This window comes from Protopterus annectens, chromosome 6.part0 (genome assembly GCF_019279795.1).
Source record: "Protopterus annectens isolate FY-2018-M chromosome 6.part0, PAN1.0, whole genome shotgun sequence".
Taxonomy (NCBI): Eukaryota; Metazoa; Chordata; order Ceratodontiformes; family Protopteridae; genus Protopterus; species Protopterus annectens.
In genome coordinates, this window is record NC_056737.1 from 1790095441 (window position 1) to 1790115467 (window position 20027).

At 38.1% G+C, this 20027-nt stretch overlaps 1 protein-coding gene across 3 annotated transcripts in view; it reads left to right on the plus strand.

Moving 5' to 3' along the window:
• The window catches only part of GULP1 (GULP PTB domain containing engulfment adaptor 1), a 4195041-nt gene that overhangs the window by 725868 nt on the left and 3449146 nt on the right, over window positions 1-20027 (plus strand). The gene's annotated exons all lie outside the window — the stretch shown is intronic.

A 20027-nucleotide genomic window follows, 5' to 3' on the forward strand; every position in this document is an offset into this window, starting at 1 on the left:
TAGTGCAACTGTGCTGAGCGAAAGCTTTTACTGGGGGAATGGTTTTAAAGGCATTTTGAAAAAGACAAAAATCAGTGGTTACAGTAATTAGAATGTAATCATCAGATTCATTGTGCTTTAGGTTCTTTACGAGGTAGCAGTGGATCTGTTGAGAGTTGCACTATTTTTTGGAAAGAGAATCTGCAAATGTCCAGACAAACTACTTACTCTTACAAAATACTAAATTTATTGGGGGCTTGCATGTTTTCCATTTACTTTATTTTTTAATATCTTTAGTTATGTAGAATTCATTATGATTACATAGATTCTTACTCTGTATAAGCATATATAGCAAATAATTTAATGTTGTATTACTGAAGTGTACATTTTATTTGCACAATAAACAATGAAGCAGATAAGCCAAACTAATTGAGCTAGAAAAGAGAATGTTTTTAACAAGTGCTATTTATTACCAGAATTTAGATGAGTACTTCTGATTTTTTAATGTATGCTGCTTTAGAAATGTGTTGTAATTACTTGTTATGAGTGGTTGTATATGGGTTTGTTTTTCAAATGTTTCAGTGAAGCTGTTTTTGTATAGTGAAGAAGCCCTATAGGTGAAACCAGTCTGTTTTAATGCTGCTAATTTGATCCCAGTATTAATAAAAGAAGATATGGTGGCAGAGCCGTAGAATATGCAGTCACTACTTACTGATTCAGGAGTTCCAATACCATATTCACACATGCAACAATGTTTAGGAAATAATGTGCTACAATAATATCTTCTCTGTTTCTCTTGACATGTTAAATATTGAAATAAATCCCATTACAGATTTGTTTTTGTATAACTCAATTCAAATTTCATAGTTTCTAGTTTTCAGAACTGACATAGTACTTTCCTTTCTTATGAACTGATTAGCAGTATACTCAGAGGAGTTTAAAGGGTAAGCTGTGATTTGCTATGATAGAGCACTGGTCATGCCCAGATGCCCCAAGTTTGACTAGTGGATTCATTTATATAGAAGTTCTTTGAAGTCATAAAACAAATTATAGGTGGCAAAGAAGCAGGCACAGAGAGGGGAGAGTGGAGTAGTAAACATTGGCTTACCAATCTCAGGGGTAAGAGGCTGCAGCTGGTCCAGGGTGAGGACCGAGGTCCATTGTTCAATAACAGGAACATATCGTGGCTGGGAGACAGCATGTGTAGAAGCACTCAAGTATCAAGTGGAAGTCATGGCTTTGGAGGAGTTGCTGAGGAAAGCAAAAAACTTTGCTTCTTCACTTTAGATGATGGCACCACATCTGGGTTCTAACTCTTTCCCTGAGGGTGGTAGGGACATGGGGTCCATACCCCTAATGTAACAAGCAGGTCAATAAGAGTTCTGTATGGGGAAAGCTGGATGGGTTATTATGTGGGATTCAATACAAAAAAATGTGATTTGCTAACATACTTCATTTGCAGACTTTGGTTTGAATTTCTCAGTCTGAACTTTAAAACTTGTGACTCGGCACAAATTACTTAATTAGATCAAAATTTCCAGATAATCCCTTAAAAGCAGCAGTCAGATCTACATGGTTTGAACTGGTTAACAAACTTAGCTATGCCCTTTCCCCCTTCTTTTCTTACTTTTCTTTCCTTTTCAACAAGGCTAAATAATAGCTTTCTTTTCTTTCTTTCATTCTTTATTTTAAGTCTAAATTATGGTTTTGTCATTCTTTTCAACATTTATATGCTTTTGTTGCTCTTCATTTTCCTTCCACATTCTAAAGACATATTGATACTGGACTGAGTATGGTAACATGGCACTTGCTGTGCATATGAGTGTAGGTATGTAATTTTGTATAGCTTGATGGACTTCTCTCCCATTTGGGAAGGTGCATGCCTTTTATTCATTGCTTGCAGGATAAGTTCTGTTCTTCAGCACCCATGAACTGGATAAAGTGGGCATAGCAAATGAATCTTTGAATGATGAGTGGTTAAGCACAGTCACACGACTAGCACAGAGTGCCTTGAAAGGAATGTACATTTCACTACCCTGACACTGCCACATTATTTGTAAACAAAAAAAAGCTAAATTTTTGATGCCAACAATAGAATGTGGCTTACCTTTTTTCTCTTTGTTTAACACTTAGCCTGCTCAGTTATTGCAAAAGTTCTTGACAGCATCTGCAGATTCATCACTTTAGCAGACACTGGTGCACACCACTGCTCCCTACTAAGCTCCATAGATGCGCTTACAGTTATTGAAAGATCAACTTCCCTATTCTCTGTAACAACATATAAACTTTTATTTTGCACTTTTTGGCCACACAGAAACTGCTAACAGTCTGTCTTCAGGCTACCCATTAGCTGTGCAGATCTTAAGGTTCTTGTAGAAATGTTCTGTACAGAATGCCCCCCACCTTGTCTCACACTCACAGTTTGCCTTCACCATTAGCCTCTGAAGTTTGGCCTACAATTTCTTTAGGTGTTAAATTCTAACTGTCCCACTTTTCTCATATTAAAATTCCCTGCATAGTCTTTTCTACAAACAACTTCAAGTAATTGCTTCCAAGAGTCACGGTATTCCCTCCTATTGTTTTAGTACTCCACACAATCATGCACATTTTCTGTTAGAGTTGAACACAGTGGTTGTGCTATCTACTCACCTCCTCTACTCCATTTATATTTTGTATATCTTTCTACTAATTCCTCTACCACCACTTTGTTATCCTAACTACTTTCTTTCCACACTGTCACAGAGTCTACAAACAATATATTTTCAGTAAATATATTTCAGTACCTACAAAGAAAATATCCCAGTGCTGCTCTAACCATATCAATATTTGTCTTCAACATTCTTAAAACTGTCTACAAATTTAGCAGTGAATATACAATAACATCAGCCTGTCTGCATTTTCAACATTGTATGGCTTATTGTATTGTTTCTTTGGTATTGTACAATGTATAGTTTGCTCCTTGCTTAGTGTACAGTCTAATCATTCATTCATTCTTTCATTCATCCAATCATTTTTGCTTACCTACTTAATGTGATATAAGGTAATGGAGGAACCATTTTCCACCCTGGCACTCATAGTGGGCATTTTAATCCATTGCAAGGTACACACACACACACACACACACATACACATACACATACACATGCACAAACACAGAGATTCCTAAAGGTAATTTAGGGGATCAGTGGTACATCTGTGATAGTTTCTTTGGGATTTGGAGAGAAACTGTGGCACCCAGCAAAAGCTCATGTGAAAATAAGGAAGATATGTAGACTCTTTACATAAAGCAACCCAGTCAAGAACTGAAATGGAAAGCTTTAAAACAAGCATTTGTCATTGTTGAATATTGGCTTGCATAGCACTTTTAGTAATGCATTAGGATACAGTGAAATGATGAAATGACAGCAGAGATGAAGTCAAACTTGGGCAAGGTGCTGTTTTTGTGACTGAATTAATATCTTGGCAAGAGATGAATTAAAGGCAGTCACCTTCCCAAAGCGGAGAGAAGGCCATCAAGTTGTGATAAATGACATGACCCACACATATACATGGCAATAGCCAGTTCAGCAAAGCCAATCAGTATGCCAGCATGTCTTTGGAATGTGGAGGGAAAATGAAGAGCTGGGGTTTTATGTACAAAATAGCTTAACATATGAATGCTATTACATTTAGTTGTGCTTATATCCACTTAGCCATTAGAGGAGGTATTAAATCTATGGCACCAATATCAGCCGGTGCTTTGTCTATTTATTTATTTGTTATGTTTTATATATATATATATATATATATATATATATAATATATAATATATATATGTATATATCTATATATATATATATATATATATATATATATATATATATATATATATATATATATATATATATATATATATATATATATATATATATATATTTATATATACATAAACCCCCCCACACACACACACACACACACACACACACACACACACACACACACACACACACACACATTTTACTACTGACACCCAGTCTGTCCATTTGTTCCAGTGGCACAGATGCTGGGCATTCCTTTGCTGAGTAAGAGCTCTATGGCCCATTTCTTCTTGTCCTGCCATCCCATTCAGACCTTCTGCTTTGCAGCAAGAGTCAAGTGTAGAGAGTAGGCCAGCTTGCTGGCTTGGGGGACAGACAGTGTAGAGAGTAGGCCAGCTTGCTGGCTTGGGGGCAGACTACACTCTTCAAATTAACAGTACTCCCTCACCCTCCGCATCTCCTCTAAGCCTGCTATTTCCACATGCTTGATTCTCATTTGTTTGACTGGTGCTTACCACCATGAAGGCATAGTCTTGTCTGGCTGTAACTCCACCTTGTAACATCTATTGCTCCTGCTAACTGCCAGTCTTGAGGCACGCCAGAGCCACTTCCTGCCCACCCTGGGATGGCCAGGATATCACCAGCTGCTTATTTCCATTCTCTCCAGTCAGCCCCTTCAGCCACTCAAGCCACTATGTGAACTCCGGCTGAGTGCAGCATAGCCAGGCCTTTATCCTTATGTACAACAGACCTGGCTTCCTAGCACTGTTTATTGTGGGTAAAACATGAATTTGATTGCTTGTAATTGTTTTTTTGTGATAGTTAATCATGAGAAGTAAAAACTAAATATAAATGACAGAAATATTTCTATGTTTTAGTACAAGTGTTACTTAATGTATTGTGTGATGGGGTACCACTGCATACTAATGTAGACTTGATTATTTGGCAGGTGCTATTCTGTTACTTGCCTATTCTCTAATTCCAAATATTGACATGGTATACCTAAATAAAAGGAGAAATATAATAGTTCACTTTCTTTAACATGCTTGTAAATATTATCTGGAGCAACTATATAAGCAAAAATAATTGAAAGTTATAGCAGAATAGTATATTTCAACTTATTTTATATGATTGCTGATATAATTTGATGCATAGCTTAATGGAGACGCAAAATATGGCAACATAATCTTGATTAGTTTGTCAAGACCTCGTGGATATATGTAGGTACACAGACACAGTGTAGAAGCAGTAACATGGTCTGTGCGTAAGTTAATTAAAGCTGAATTGTGCAGTTGTTCCACAGACAGAACAGCTTAGCATGTGAAGGTTGTATTAAGTCAACCAAATATACATCTGATAATGATATTAAAGCTGTATTAATTATACCACAGTAACACATTTGTGAAAACAAATATTAGTTTCAACATTCCGCATTATAGTATTCTCTCTTTAAGGAGCACTGTTTTTGATTACCCATAACTAAGCAGTAACAGCTGTATATGTGTGTATATATGTATATATATATATATATATATATATATATATATATATATATATATATATATATATATATATATATATATATATACATATATATAGGCAAAAGTAATATTTCACTTTATTTTTCAGAATTACAAATATTATCTGATGTAGTGTTAGCATGTGCATTTTACAGTACTGCTGAATACCTTAGTGTTTGTAGGTCACATTAATTTTTCATGCAAATGATATTGTAAAACACTTTTCTGAACATAAGCACACATTCCACATCCTGTCATTGAATAGGATTAAGATCAAAACCATAGCACAGATCAAACTACTTTGGGTCCTAATTGACAACAATTTCAAATTCAACCAACACCTTCTTCTACCATCTAAAAAAAAAAAAACTAGGCTACTACCTATGCAGAGTGAAACAGTATCTCACAGACAGTGACAGAAAATCAGTAGCAACAACCATATTCCCATCTTTCTTGTAAGCACCTCCTATTCTCACTAACATGAGCACTCCACAAAAAAATAAAACTTGAGGCGTGCTATAATAAAATAGCCAGAGTTGCTACTCATATGCCCTATAAAACCTTTTATTGTGTGGTCTTAAAATACCTAAACCGACTTGATCTGCCTCACTTCTTAACCTACACACAACCTGACAAAGCCCACAATCTAATATATAACCCAGAAAAATTCCCCTGCACTTCAAAGCACACTACAACTCTACTCAACTACTAGATATGTACACTAGAGCACAGTTTATTGGGGAAATCTCTCTTAAAATCAAACAATGCTGCCAGTAACTCACTTTACACCAAATATGTCTCTAAACTAGGGAACTCTGTCCCACCTGAAATTAAATTAACATTCAAAATAAAATGTTTCAAAAGCCGACTAAAACAGCTAAGTAATACCTGCCTGTGCACATGCAACACTCATGGCTATTCCAACAAAGTAGTCTCCACACCTGTTACTTACTTGTACTTCTCCAGCATCTCTACCCCATTATTTTCCCTCTGCCTCTCTCTCGCTCCCTTCTTTACTTCTTTCTTTCCTTACCACTGTACCACATACTGACCTATAGGTTCATAGGTTGATACTAGGCTATTGACCCTAAGGCCTATACAAGCCTAGACATAACAATTCCCTGGATATTTCTTCCCACATTATTTACTTCCCTGGACCCCTGTCTAGCACGGCGACTGACACGATCCCCAGGGTGAATTTCTTTTCTCCTATCCAATCGCCAAGGTTCCTTTTGAAGAGGGCCAAAGAGGCCTATCTTTACCTTCATTTCTCACTTGTCTAAACCTATAAATAAATTTCCCTCAAGCTTGCTCCTATTTTTCCCTCTCTTTCTCCCTCCTCAGTGTCTTTTATAACATTATATATTCAGTTACTTATCTTTCTGCTAACTACTTTATGGCTCTGAAAGACTAGATGGCATAATGGTTAAGGTCTTTGCCTCACATGCACATGATACAAGGTTAAATCCTGACCTCCAACCAATGATTGTTTGGAGTTTGCATGTTCTCCCTGTGTCTCTGTGGGGTTTCTCCCATGTCTGAAAAATATGCTGAGTATTTCCATCTCAAATTCACCAATGAATGGAGCTGTGGTTAGCAGCAGCACAGACTCTACATGGTGCCCTTTAGGGGGAAGAGCTGTACAGACCAACTGCTTTAGGCATCTACTGTGGTGCGCAGTATCCTCAAGGGATAGGGCTAGCCACTCGACAGTGAAAAATATGGCTCTAGCTGATTTGGTCATGTGTCACCATGGGTAGTTACTGGTGATAAGTGGGTTGAGGATCTGGCTTACTCTGACCTACACCAGGGAACCTTGCTAACAGTGGGAGGGATGTATGTGCCCCTATTGGCCAGTGTGTGCCCACCATAAAGCCCAGCAACCATAAGCTACTGGCCACCCAGTGTTTAGTTGCCCAGCCTGGGTTACCTGGGATAGCTCTGTTGAGCAAAAGCTGGATGTAAAACCAACCAACCTGCCAAACATGAACTGAGATTGCTACCCTTAATGGTAGGTTCACTGACAGGACGCAGCTTGGACGTAGATGACATAATGATACAGAGGAGGCTGGACATCCTATGTATCCAAGAGATAAGATGGAAGGGCAGTGTAGCAAAGCCACTTGGTTTAGGATCCAGACTCTACTACTCATGGCAATCAAACTCCAGTGTAATGATATGCCCCACAGCAGGGTTGTGATAGTGAGGAAAAGAGTGCATTCAGACAACAGTTGCAGGACCTACTAGATTAAGCAGGACAACATGAATTGGTGTTGATAATGGGTGACTTGAATGCACATATTGGGACAGACAGGATATGAGGACTGCCTGGGTCCACATGGGTGGGACAGCAGGAATAAAGAAGGAGAAGCCATTCTATACTTCTGTCTGATAAACGGCTTGATAGTAGCCAACAGATTGATAGTCACAAGATCACATACAACAGTAAAAGGCACTGGGGTAAAATCCATGATTGCAAAGACATCCCCAGTGAAACAGTTGGCCTACAGCATAAATCACTAGTTGCCACAATCAGCTGCAAGCAGTGGTCAGAGAAGGCTCTAAGAACAGGAGAGACCAGGCTGAAATTGACTGGAGAGAAAGTACAACAGTTCAAGGAGTCAGTGCACTAGCACCCCAAAAAGAGGAGGAAATAGGTGGAGTTAAATAAGAATGGCAGCATGTGTTAGGACTAAAGAAAAGATATCTGGCCGAGCCAGGTACAGAAATAAGGTATATAAGGAGGCTGGTGTTGGAATGCAGCCTAGGAAGTCATCAAAAGAAAGGAGGAGTACAGGAAGACGTGGGAGATAGAAAAGACTGACCAGGCTAGGAAGGACTACTGATTGGCTAACAAAGAAGCTAAGAAAAAAGTTGCAATAGCAAAGAATAGGGCATTAGAGGCACTCTACTAACTTCTGGAAAGTGACTCGGTAAGCAGCACAAAGAAACTATATCAGGTTGCAAGGCAAAGACAGTAAGATAAAGAAGATAGTCAGACACCCTTCATAAGGGATGCCTGCAACAACCTGCTTAACAGTCCACAGGACATCAAAGGCAGATGGAAGGAGTATTTCCAACAGCTTCTGAATGAAGAAAACCCCACAGAAGCTGTACTGCCGCAGAAACAGCCCAAGATGAGAGAAGAGCAGGAGCCCTCCCTAGAAGATGCAAGAACATCACTAAGGAAAATGAAGTCAGGGAAAGCAGCAGGGTCAGATGAGGTCACAGAACATATAAAGATGCTGGGTGAGATAAGCGAGAAATGGCTCCTGAGGGCACTAATAGCAGTGTGGAGAGAAGGGCGTATCCAGATGACTGGAGAGTAAGCATACTCGTGCCAGTGTACAAGAACAAAGGGGACATCCACACCTGTGGGGCAGTACAGAGGCATCAAACCCATATCACATTGCATGAAATTCTGGCGAGGGTGATTGGTAAATAGATATGCAGAGTAGTAGAATGAAAGATGGGAGATGAACAGTTCAGATTCAGATCAGGATGCAGCACGATTGACCCAATGTTTGCAGTGAGACAGATACTTGAGAAGACGCTAGAGATTAGGAGATACTCAAACTGGGCATTCCTAGACTAGGAGATAGCATATGACAAGGTCCCAAGAAAGCTGACCTGGGCAGTACTGTGGTGGTTTGAAGTCCCCGAAACATTGATAGATTTAGTGCAGGCTATGTACAAGGACCCAATGACTCAAGTATGAACAGTGTTCAGCCTCACAGAGGGGTTTCCAGTGGGAGTGAGTGTACAAGGGTTCAGCTCTGAGTCCACTGCTGTTCATATTGGTGATGGACTACATTAGCAAACAGGTTGGCTTGGACTGATCAACAAAGTTGCTGTATGCAGAAGATGTGGCATTACAGGCAGACTCTGAGCTAGAACTTTAGCAAAGGATAGGAGAATGGAATGCAAACTGAAGCCACATGGGATGAAACTTAACACATATAAGATGGTGGTAATGACAGTAAACTGGGGAAATCAGAAGAAGCTGAGAATAGAGATAGAAGGGAAGATAGTGGAACAGGTAAACGGCTTCAAGTATCTGGGAGGGGTGGTTGAGGAAAAGGGAAGTCTGAATGAAGAAGTCAAAGCTAGAATCAGAGAGGCTGCAGTCAACTGACAAGAGTGTCAGGTGTAGTCTATGACAGAAGAATGTTAAAGAAGCTGAAAAGTAAGGTGTACAAGACAGTGGTGTGACCAGTACTACTGTATGGTACAGAAACCTGGGCAGTAAAGGAAGAGCAGATGAATAAGCTAGAGGTGATGGAAATGAAGTGCCTGAGAAGGGTGGTAGAATGCATACTATGGGACAGATGATGAAATGATGAAATAGTAGCAGAAGCCAAAGTAGCTCCAATTGCAGAAAAGATCAAAGAGAACAGATTATGGTGGTTTGGACACGTGCAGAAAATCAGAAGACAATCTGGTGAGTAAGATTTGGGACAGACCGGAAGAAGGTAAGAAGAAGCGAGGACATCCAGCAAAGAGGTGGATGGATTGTGTGAAAGAAGACCTGCGACAGTAAGGCATGAGTGTTGAAGAAGGCAGCCGTGTGGCCCTGAATCGAGAGTTGGCGATAGTTAACACAATACCCCAACCCCCATATAGAAAAAAAGGGAAAAAGGGGGACTGATGATGACATGATGATGACTTTATGGCTCATTCTACTCTCTGTGACATCTTATCCTTTTCACGCATGCTTTTATTTCTGTCAGTGTTATAGTTCTAAAGTTGAAGTTGGAAGCTTATGTTCTACACTTTATTAAACCATTTGGAATACATTATACTTTTGTTGTGGTTGAAATTAATATTATTTATTCCTAACAAAATCTCTGCCCTTCTGTTGGGGAACACTCACAGTGACAAGGGTGCAGCAGAATTCTTTGTTTCACTTATGCAAGATCATCTTGTCGTACAGAGAGACTTTGTTTTACAGAATCCAAGGAATGTGGTGCAGCTATTCAGCCTGCATTGCAAAGTAGTTCAAACTATTGACTAAAGGGTTAAAATGGAATTATGCGTGAGGAACACAGTCATGTTTGCTTCAGTACAGTTACTTCTCAACAGCCCATTGCATTGGGTATTATACCGTACATTTTGTATGTGAAATCTTCTACATGGCGTATAAGCATATGTGTTCTCCACTGCCTGACCATCAAATACTATTACAATTCACTTGCTAAAATATAATTACTTGCAGCATTGTTAGTATCCACATAATTTTTTCTACATGCCTATAGATAGTCTAACAGAGCTGTAGGTTAAGCTAATGGACTTGGATAGTAGTAACGCTGCAATAACTTGCAACTTGCTGGTGTAAAGGAGAGACCTGAGGAGAAGTATCACTTTGAGATACTGTTTGAGGGTTTTTTTGAAGATACTTTTGGAGGATTGTAGGGTTATATAGTGTGGCAACGAATTCCAGATTTTGCTGATGAAGTTGGCAAACAGGGATTCACCAGCAGAGTTATTAGCTTTGTGGGTTTGGACCAGTAGTTTATCGGCTGACCGTAGGGATCTTAGGTTGCTATATGGCTTAATAATATTTTTAAGTGAGGGGGTATCCTTAGGGTGGTACAAAATTTTGTGCACTATTAAGAGTTGATTGTATTGAATTAAGCTGGGCAGTTCTAGCCACTCTAGTTGTTTAAGGTTCTGGCAGTGGTAGGTTCTATAGGTGGAGCCAGTGGCAAATCTGGCAATATGATTGTATCTATGGGACAGCTTACCTAGTTCAGATTTGTTGAGGTTTGAGAGTACAGGCGAACTTATAAGCTGGGTGACATAGAATGATTTTCTTACTACCTTATCCACATGTTAGCCAAAGGCCAGATTACTGTCTGATCCCTGACTACTGGGAAAACTCTTGTGGGTGTTTTATCAATGGAATAATTAACCTGCTTTATAGTGTTCCCAAATGGCACTGTAATGCATCTGTTGGCATTGAGATTTTATTTGCGACTTTAGCACCAGAATTGCAGGCAGTGTAGCTAGATCTACAGTGAAATTCCTTTGCCTGGTAGCTGTTTTCATGGGAAGTCCCAGTCAGTGATTGTTGTGAACCACTGAGTCCCAGTCAGTGACTGTTGTGAACCACTGTCAGAGAGGGAGTTATCCACAGCATATATTGTGATCTTGGAAACTGAATATGATTGTGACATTCAAAAGATGAGAATGATATCTTCTAAGCTGTGGAAAATGCTGTGAAAAGTAATATAAGGTTAATGGACAAGTCATGAGTAAATACTGAGCTGCCCAAATGTGTTAAGGTTCATTCTGTGGTTGGGCACACACGTCAAGGATGTCAGCAATAGTTGGCTGATGTGAATGCTGTCTCTGTCCATCTTTGGTCAGATAGGATATTTGTGTGGCCTAGTTTGATTTTTGGCTCACTGTACTGATAATTTGTTCATGTAGCTGTAATTTTGTTCATTTTTTTTTGTAAAAGTGAACTTGTCACCTTCTGGTATCTGAATTTCACCAATCTGTCACATATCCTACAGAAATTCAGAAAACTTGGGACAGGAATACAGTTTTCCAGTAAATATGACTTGTCCCAAATTCCTAAATTCTAGGCAAGCATCACTTAATAATACAAAAAACACTGGTAACATGCTTTAAAAAGGATTTGTAGGTTAAGTTGTACTTTATAGCTTCACTGTCTGTGAATAACAATATGAAGTCATGCTGTGAGCTATACCTGTCAACCACTTATCTGAAGAAGTGTGGACAAAGCCTAAAATAAATGGGGGAATAAAAGCCCAGAAATAGAGACATATTTTAAATATTGCTCCTATAAACTTAGAAATTTAAATCAAATCAAAGCGCTAGGCTCACTGACAAACTGGTATGCACAAAGCCAAAAGAGTACAAAACAAACTAAAATGTGCAAACCAGACACACGGGGGCTAAATCCAATAAAAATGTGTTTAATATAGATAAGCGCTTTCATGATGCAGGCACTATCGCTTCATCAGATCAGAAGCACAGTTGAAAAAACACACTTAAAAAGCCACAGCAACCAATCAAAAGATGTTGTTAAATCAACGCCCACTGAATCAAGTAAATGCCATATGCATTTATCTATAGGCATACATAAAATCCTAGTAGAAAAAATAACATATTACATATATTAAAATATAAGAAAAATCCTAAAAACTAAACATAAAAATATATAACAATGAGTGTCCCAGTATTATCCAAACTATATACATATGGTGGGACAAACTACACAGCACTACATCACCAGTATAATCTACATGATTTAAGAATAGGTTTAAGAGGGATGTATTCATTAAGTCCTAAACCTTTATTAGCTTGCAACCTCAGAATCCATTGCGATTCTATCATTTTAGTTCTATTTCTTATATTGCCTAACCCAGGATTTGTATGCACTCTATCTGTGACACAAAACTTAAATTGAAGATCAGCCTCTTTCTCAGCAACATGTTTTGCTAGGGCATTACACATATAGTGTATATTAATAGAGTATAAATGTTCCCCAAAAGTGATTGCACTTGCCCACATAAAAAGAGGAACATAGTGTACAATGTGCCAGATAAATAATATCCTTGGTGTTACAGTCCGCCTTAACCTTAAATTTAAATTTAACTCCATTATCAGGATTAGTAAAGTTGCTACTACTCTCTATAAACTTGTAGTACATACAATTATGACAAGGAAGGGTACCCACTTTCCTAATGTCAAAATCAGGTTTCTTAGTCCTATCAAGATGACACAACATCCTTTTAGGGTTCATTTTGTTTTTGAAAATGAACTTTAGTGATTTGCCTACTGTCACCTTTATTTAATAGTCTATAAGCAAAAGAGACCAATGTTTCCTGATAATATTAGTAATAGTGCTAGTATCATTACTATACTGTAGAGGAAAAGCAAAACCTCGTTCATTCATGGTAACTCCAGTATTGATATTGTTATCAACAGTAAGGTCTAGCTCATGCTGTTCTAAGGTGAACACCTGACTCTAGCCCTTGCTCAGGTTCTCTATCTTTATAGCCTCTGCTTCTAAAATGGTGTCTAAGGGTAGTTATTTCATCTCTGAATCCTTCTTCTCTGGCATTCAGCCTAGAGGCTCACATGCCCTGACCTTTAACTGTATTGGAAAAAACATGGGAAGGATGCATACTAGTCCTCTGCAATAAAGAATTCCTATAGCACTCTTTCCTATATAGTTCAGTGTCAAAGGACATATCTGTCTGTCTAATGACTTCAGTATCCAAAACCTCAATTGTAGTATGAGTGCTTACAGGAAAACCTCAGGAAGGATGTAGTACTATGTAGATATTCAATAAAGCTAAGCAAGTCAGAAGGGGTACCTGTCCACAACATAAACAAATCATCCACAAATCTAGTATAGAAACTAATATAACTAGAACAATTATGTTGGTTCAGTACATATGAATTCTCTTACTCCACCAAAACCATATTGGTATAGCTAGTGGCACAAGATGTGCCCATAGCTATGCCAGAGGTTTGTAGGAAGTATTCATTATCAAAGAGAAAAATGTTATTCTCCAAGATAATTTCTAAAAATAGACCAATGAAATCAATAGTTTTTATCATCCAAGGTACTATTCCTCCTTAAATACTGGTGACTAAATCAATACCCTCCCTATTGAGAATGACAGTAAATGATGTAATAACATTCATTGTCACAGCCAAGCAGTCACCTGGTATATCATGTGTATTGATATATTCAAACAAGCTCTGTAAGAACTGTTTGGAGTATCTCAGAACAACTTTTGAGTTATTCAAGATAGGCCTCTAACTTCACCACATATATCGAAAAAGGCTCAGTAAGCCACCCACCACCTGCCACAATTGTTTTAAACAGGGGTGTAACATAATCTTTGTGGATCTTAGGAAGACCTTGGAATGCAAGAATATACACAGTCTCAGCTGTTAAATATTCAGCCAAGTCTTTAGAGATATTCTCTCCTAACACACAATCATCTATAGTAGAGTGTATCCTAGAAATCATAGTATGGATGTCCCTCATAGAGATTCTAACATATACATTAGGATCAATCAGCATTTGCTTAATAGAAGAGTAATAGTAACATTTGTCCATAGCAACTATAGATCCACCCTTGTCAGCTGGGCAGATAACAATAGTTTCATCACTTCTTAGCATATTTAAGGCTCCTCTTTCATCAGTAGTTAAATTATTAAATACATATCGTCCTTGCCTATTATTCAAAGAAGAAAATAAATCATCTTCACATAATCTCAAAAATGTTTCCACTACCGGTGATTCATAGGTACAAAAGTACTGGGTCTCTTAAAACCACAATTATTAACATTATTATCATTAGAAAAAATCAGTTTCAACATCAGATTTCTACTACATAATTGTACATCATTCATAGTGCTAGCTAAATCAGCTTGACATGCTGGAATAAAAGAAAGGCCTCTGTCCAGAATAGATATCTCATAAGCAGATAAAACCCTCTGTGAAATATTGTAAACCAAGGGCTGGTGACATTCTGCCACATTTTCTTCAAAGTCCTGTGTCCGTCCATGTCCATCGTTTGTTTTCTCTTCCTCCTCCCCTGATTCCTGGATCTGCGTGGAGAGTTGTTCACCCCATAATGGAATGGAAGGGGGAGACAAGAAAAAACCTGATTAGGAGGTGGGGGGGGGCTGAATCAGGTTTCCCTCCTATTCGACCAGAACCAACTGTGGTTTTCCTCCTCACATCATGAACAGCAGTCTCATTTCCCTGTGGGGTTGTATACACAGAAATTGCACTCGATAAATTATCAGTCTCTAATCTATCAGCGGGTTTATCAACAGAAACCTCCACAGTCTCGCTATTAGCAGATATATTCAAGGTATCCTTAATATTAACAGTGTCCTGTTTCACATCCCCCAGTGACTCTAGGCCATGAAAAATCATTGCCATTTTTAAAATTTCTAGTATCAATATTGATTTTCTTTTTCTTCTGAAGAAACAGTCTCTTTCCATAAAGTATAATACTGTCAGTAATGTCACTAAGTAACATAGGTTCATAGGTGTGTACTAGGCTAATGGCCCTGGAGCCTTTACAAGCCTAGCCCACAGGATTACCTTGGAATCGTGCCACCCAATCTTATAGTTCCTAGTGCCTCTGTCGAGTAGAGCCCCACAGCAACTAATTCAGCCTTGGCTGATTGATATAGAGCATTCTGTTGATTTTTGACACTATTCACAAGTTCAACCTCTATTGGTCTGAAAAAATCAGCAAGAAGCCTTAAGTAATTGAAACTTACTTCTAAATTCAGTTTCTGCCATTTTGCCAAAAGTTCCGGATAGAAGTTGCCATAGGTAGGCATCTTAAGCAACCTCAATCCCCTCGGCACAATTCCTAATTGCAGACATGCCTCCAGATGATAACGTTGAAGCTGGAGCCACTTAAGCCAGAAAAGGTTGTTCTCTAAGTTGTGTAATTTGAAATGCAGCACCCTCTCGGTTTCCTCAGCATTACCGGATTCTCCACTTGTGTCAATAAATGGCAGATTGAGTAAAGGGTTGTTGTTGCTAATAAGACATTTTGCGAGATGGTTAGTTCTGACTTCCACAGGCTGGTATTCCAACTTAGTATAACCACTGAAGCCCTCAGCCATGTTCTCGAGCCAGTAGTACAAACAAATATAAATCAAATCAAACTGCTAGTCTCATGGACAAACTGGTATGCACAAAGCCAAAAGAGTACAAAACAAAGTAAAATGTGCAAACCAGACACACATGGGCTAAATCCAGTAAAAAAATGTGTTTAATATAGATAAGCGCTTTCACTAGACATACACTATCGCTTCATCAGATCAGAAGCACAGCTGAGAAAGCACACTTAAAAAGCCACAGCAAACAATCAAAAGATGTTGCTAAGTCAACACCCACTGATTCAATTAAATAACTTCATATGCATTTATCTATAGGCATATTTAAAATCCTAGTAGAGAAAACAACATATTACATATATTAAAATGTAAGAAAAATCCTAAAAACTAAACATAAAAATATATAACCATGAAAATCCCAGTATTATCCAAACTATGTACTGGGAAAGGTTCTGAAGTCAACTGTGTTTGATGAAAGCGATTAACTGATTTTGTTATAATAAACAGACTTGAGACTGACTTCCTGGGTGCTTATTCCTGTTTCAATTATGTAGTGACTCTTCAGAGATTTGCCAGAAACCCACAACTTTTTATGAGGAACAGACACAAAAATTAGGCAAAAGTGTGGACATTCTGAAAAAATCTGGACAGTCGAGGCATATGCTGTGAATCTATCTAGAGAGGCAATCAAATAGACCATAAATTAACAACATAGCTTGACAAAATAATAATTTATAAAACAAACATAGGGGAGGACCCTTGTATGCATTTTTAAAATTTAAAGATTTAAAGTGTCAGCTTAAATATCAAGCCACTGTTTTCCCTGGTCTTAATGACTTTGTATATATTAATAGTGTCTTGAATTTCAAGGCTAGGTTTGTTTTATAAGTTATTCTTTTGCCAAACTATGTTGTTAGTTTATGATCTATTTTCATATTGTTTTTATTTTCTGCATCTTTTTAATTTGTAATTAAAACAATTTCATTTGGGAGACCTATATTTTGTCATAGGATGGAAATATGTATTTGATTATATAATTTAACTAGGATCAGTGTTGGAATTTAATACTTAATTGTCACATGGTCAAGGGGGTATTTATATGGTTGTAGGTTTTGTTGTTGTTTATTATGAATAAGTCCTTAGTACCCGGACGAAAGTGCTTAATTTGTGAATAATAAAAGAGAGTTTTCAACTTTCAGACCTTCTGTCCTTTTCATTTTATTTTAGTTTGTGACAGTTTCTAGTTTTATAATTTATGTAATAACAATATGTGTTTATGATTTTGGTCCTTTGTCTATCAATATTTTTAGCTTTCTTCTTGATTCTTTGAGCTAAGAGTTTTAGAGGCATATGAGGAAGGGGTGGGGTTTGCAATGGGTTGTACATTGTGATTTGATAACAATGAGCTGAGACGATACATTCCTGTGTGGTCACTATTTATGTTTTTGTAGTGCATGGAGCATGTTAATTACACTCCGATATCCAGAAAAAGACAAATCCATTAACTGCTTCTATAGTGCAAGACGTGATCTTAATGAATGTTAAGCCCCTCCTGCTTCACTTATTAAAAGTGAGTTTTGCACTAGGCAGTTACCCCTGCCAATACTGACTAGCAAACTGTAGCAGTAGAATAAAAACACAGATTTGTTTCTTCCTGCTGTTTGTGTCAATAATGTGTCTCTGATTGTTTCTAAAATAGCAAAATGCCTTACACTCTTTCCGACAGAGCTCACTGAGTGTTTTACAGCTTTGTACGCCAGCAAACACAACATTTTATTTATGTAACTAGTAGTACATGGAAAAGATAAAGCTCCATGCACATTTACAATAGGCTATTTCTCTCAAAACTGGAAACCTGAAAACTTCAAATGAGTGATTGAAGGAACAGGCAGTGTGAAAAGTTTAAAATATAAAGTGTATTTGACAACAATACTGATAGGAGATCATAAAATAAAGCAACGACTGAAGAACACCAGTGAGTAACAGCTCTACTTTCATAAAATTTAATGAACAGTTCAACTTCTCTAGCGCCTCGGCCACAGCCTTTACAGAGTAAAAAATACAAAGCTCACTCTAAGCAGTATATATAACAAGTTAATCAATTAGTACAATTAAACAATTGAACAATTAATCGATTAATCAATTGCGTTGCTTTATAAAGTGTATTTATTTAACAATTTAAAAATAAAAATTTTTTTTTCTTAAATGGTTAAATAAATACACTTTATATTTTGAGTTTTTCATGTTGTCTGCTCCTTCATCCACTCATTTAAAGATCCATGCACTACGAAGAATAATCACTGGGTCTCCGATCATAACCCACTCGACATGGATGCCAAGATTCACTTCAAGAACAAATAAGTCAGTTGTGATCAGCGACTCATTCATACTCTTCTATATTCATTCATTTGATCATGTTCTAGGTTCTGCGGTGTACAGTTATAGTCAAACAAGTCAGTGCACTTAGTGTGTGTGTGTGTATAGAATATATGTGTCTGGTGGAGGCAAATGCACTCTTAGCTGTCCCTGATTTTGCCTCATATTTTGGTGTTTTCCTTTTAGCTTTCATGGTTTTTCTTCCAAATCAGTGAGGATTGCAGTCAGTAAATAATTGAAAGACATATGAGATTCAGACTTAATAGTCTTCAGAAAAAACATGCTAGTACATATTTTCTAAGTTAAGAACAACATATATCCCTGATTTTCATCCTTTTTCTTCCCATTATTTTTTTAATTTGTCCTTGATTCTTGAACTAAGAGGCTGACCAGGTAAGTTGGGGATCAGAGTAGGTGCATAATGCATTCTGATAGCAGTGATCCGAGAGAAAAACTTTCTTCTCTGGGAGTTATTTATGCATTTATTCATTCATTTAATCATAATTGGACATCTGGGGTTATAGTCACAGTGATACAAGTTGCTGAAATGTGAGTGTTAAATTATTGTGGGCAGTTAGTATTTTTATTTTATTATAATCTAATAGAGGTGTACAGTCAATAAATGTGACTTTATTGTCTACAAGGGCCTTTGGCTGGGTTGTAACAGTTTGGGCAGAATGTGTGTGTGATAACAACTGACTGTACAGTGGTACAGGGCATAGAATAATTGTCTCACAGCACTTGGTTCTCTAGTTGAGATTTTGGCTCTTATTCCTTCTTTGTGGAATAAGAGCCAAAATCTCAACTAGAGAACCAAGTGCTGTGAGACAGTTATGCTACTTTGTGGAACCCACGGTTGTGGTGCTGCGGTAGCGTTGTCGCCTCACAGTAAGACACTGTCCGGTTCGATTCTCAGCTAGAGCATCTTCTGCGTGGAGACATGCGTGAATGGGTGTACCTTCGTTGAAGGTTATGCATCAGGCCTTGCAAGCCGGTACATAAAAATCAACTGCCAATCATTAGCGGACTGGAGTTCCGCTGTGGTGACCCCTAACCGGGAAAAGCCAGAAGACACACAAAAAAAATTCCTTCTTTGTGGAATCTGCATGTATTCCCTATCTTTCAATGTTTTTGCAGGGAGAGGCAAACCTCCCTTCACCACCCATATCACCTGGAAATGATTTACACCAACTCTGACGTCATATAGTAGTGAGGAAAAGAGCATAAAGCCCTCCCTATTATAAGATCAGTTTTGCAGTATTTTGTGTTTGTCTTTTTCAGGATCATAGGGGTTTACTAGGCTATTGACCTGGGGGTCATTTCAAGCCTAACTGTTTCATCCCAATGTAATACCATAGATACTCTAGTCAGTACCCAGGACTGCATTTAGTAATGACTGCCCATGTCCAGGAAGGTTGTGGTTGCTATCCCCAGTAAGAATTTACCATGATCCATCCACTCATCCAGGTTCTTTCTGAACAGTGTCATAGAGGTGCTGTATTTCATGTGAATTGGTAGCCTATTCCAAAGATGCGGCAGTCACTGGGAGACAAATCTGTCCATCCAGCATGTCCTATTTAAGGTGCACGCCATATATAGATGTCCTTCAAGGATGCATCTGCAGTCTTTATAAATGGGTTGTCCTGTCGTCAGGCAGCCCTTCGGTCGGCCGGATTTCAAAGTCTGGGTCTGGCTTCGGCTGGTTACCACCCGACGTCAT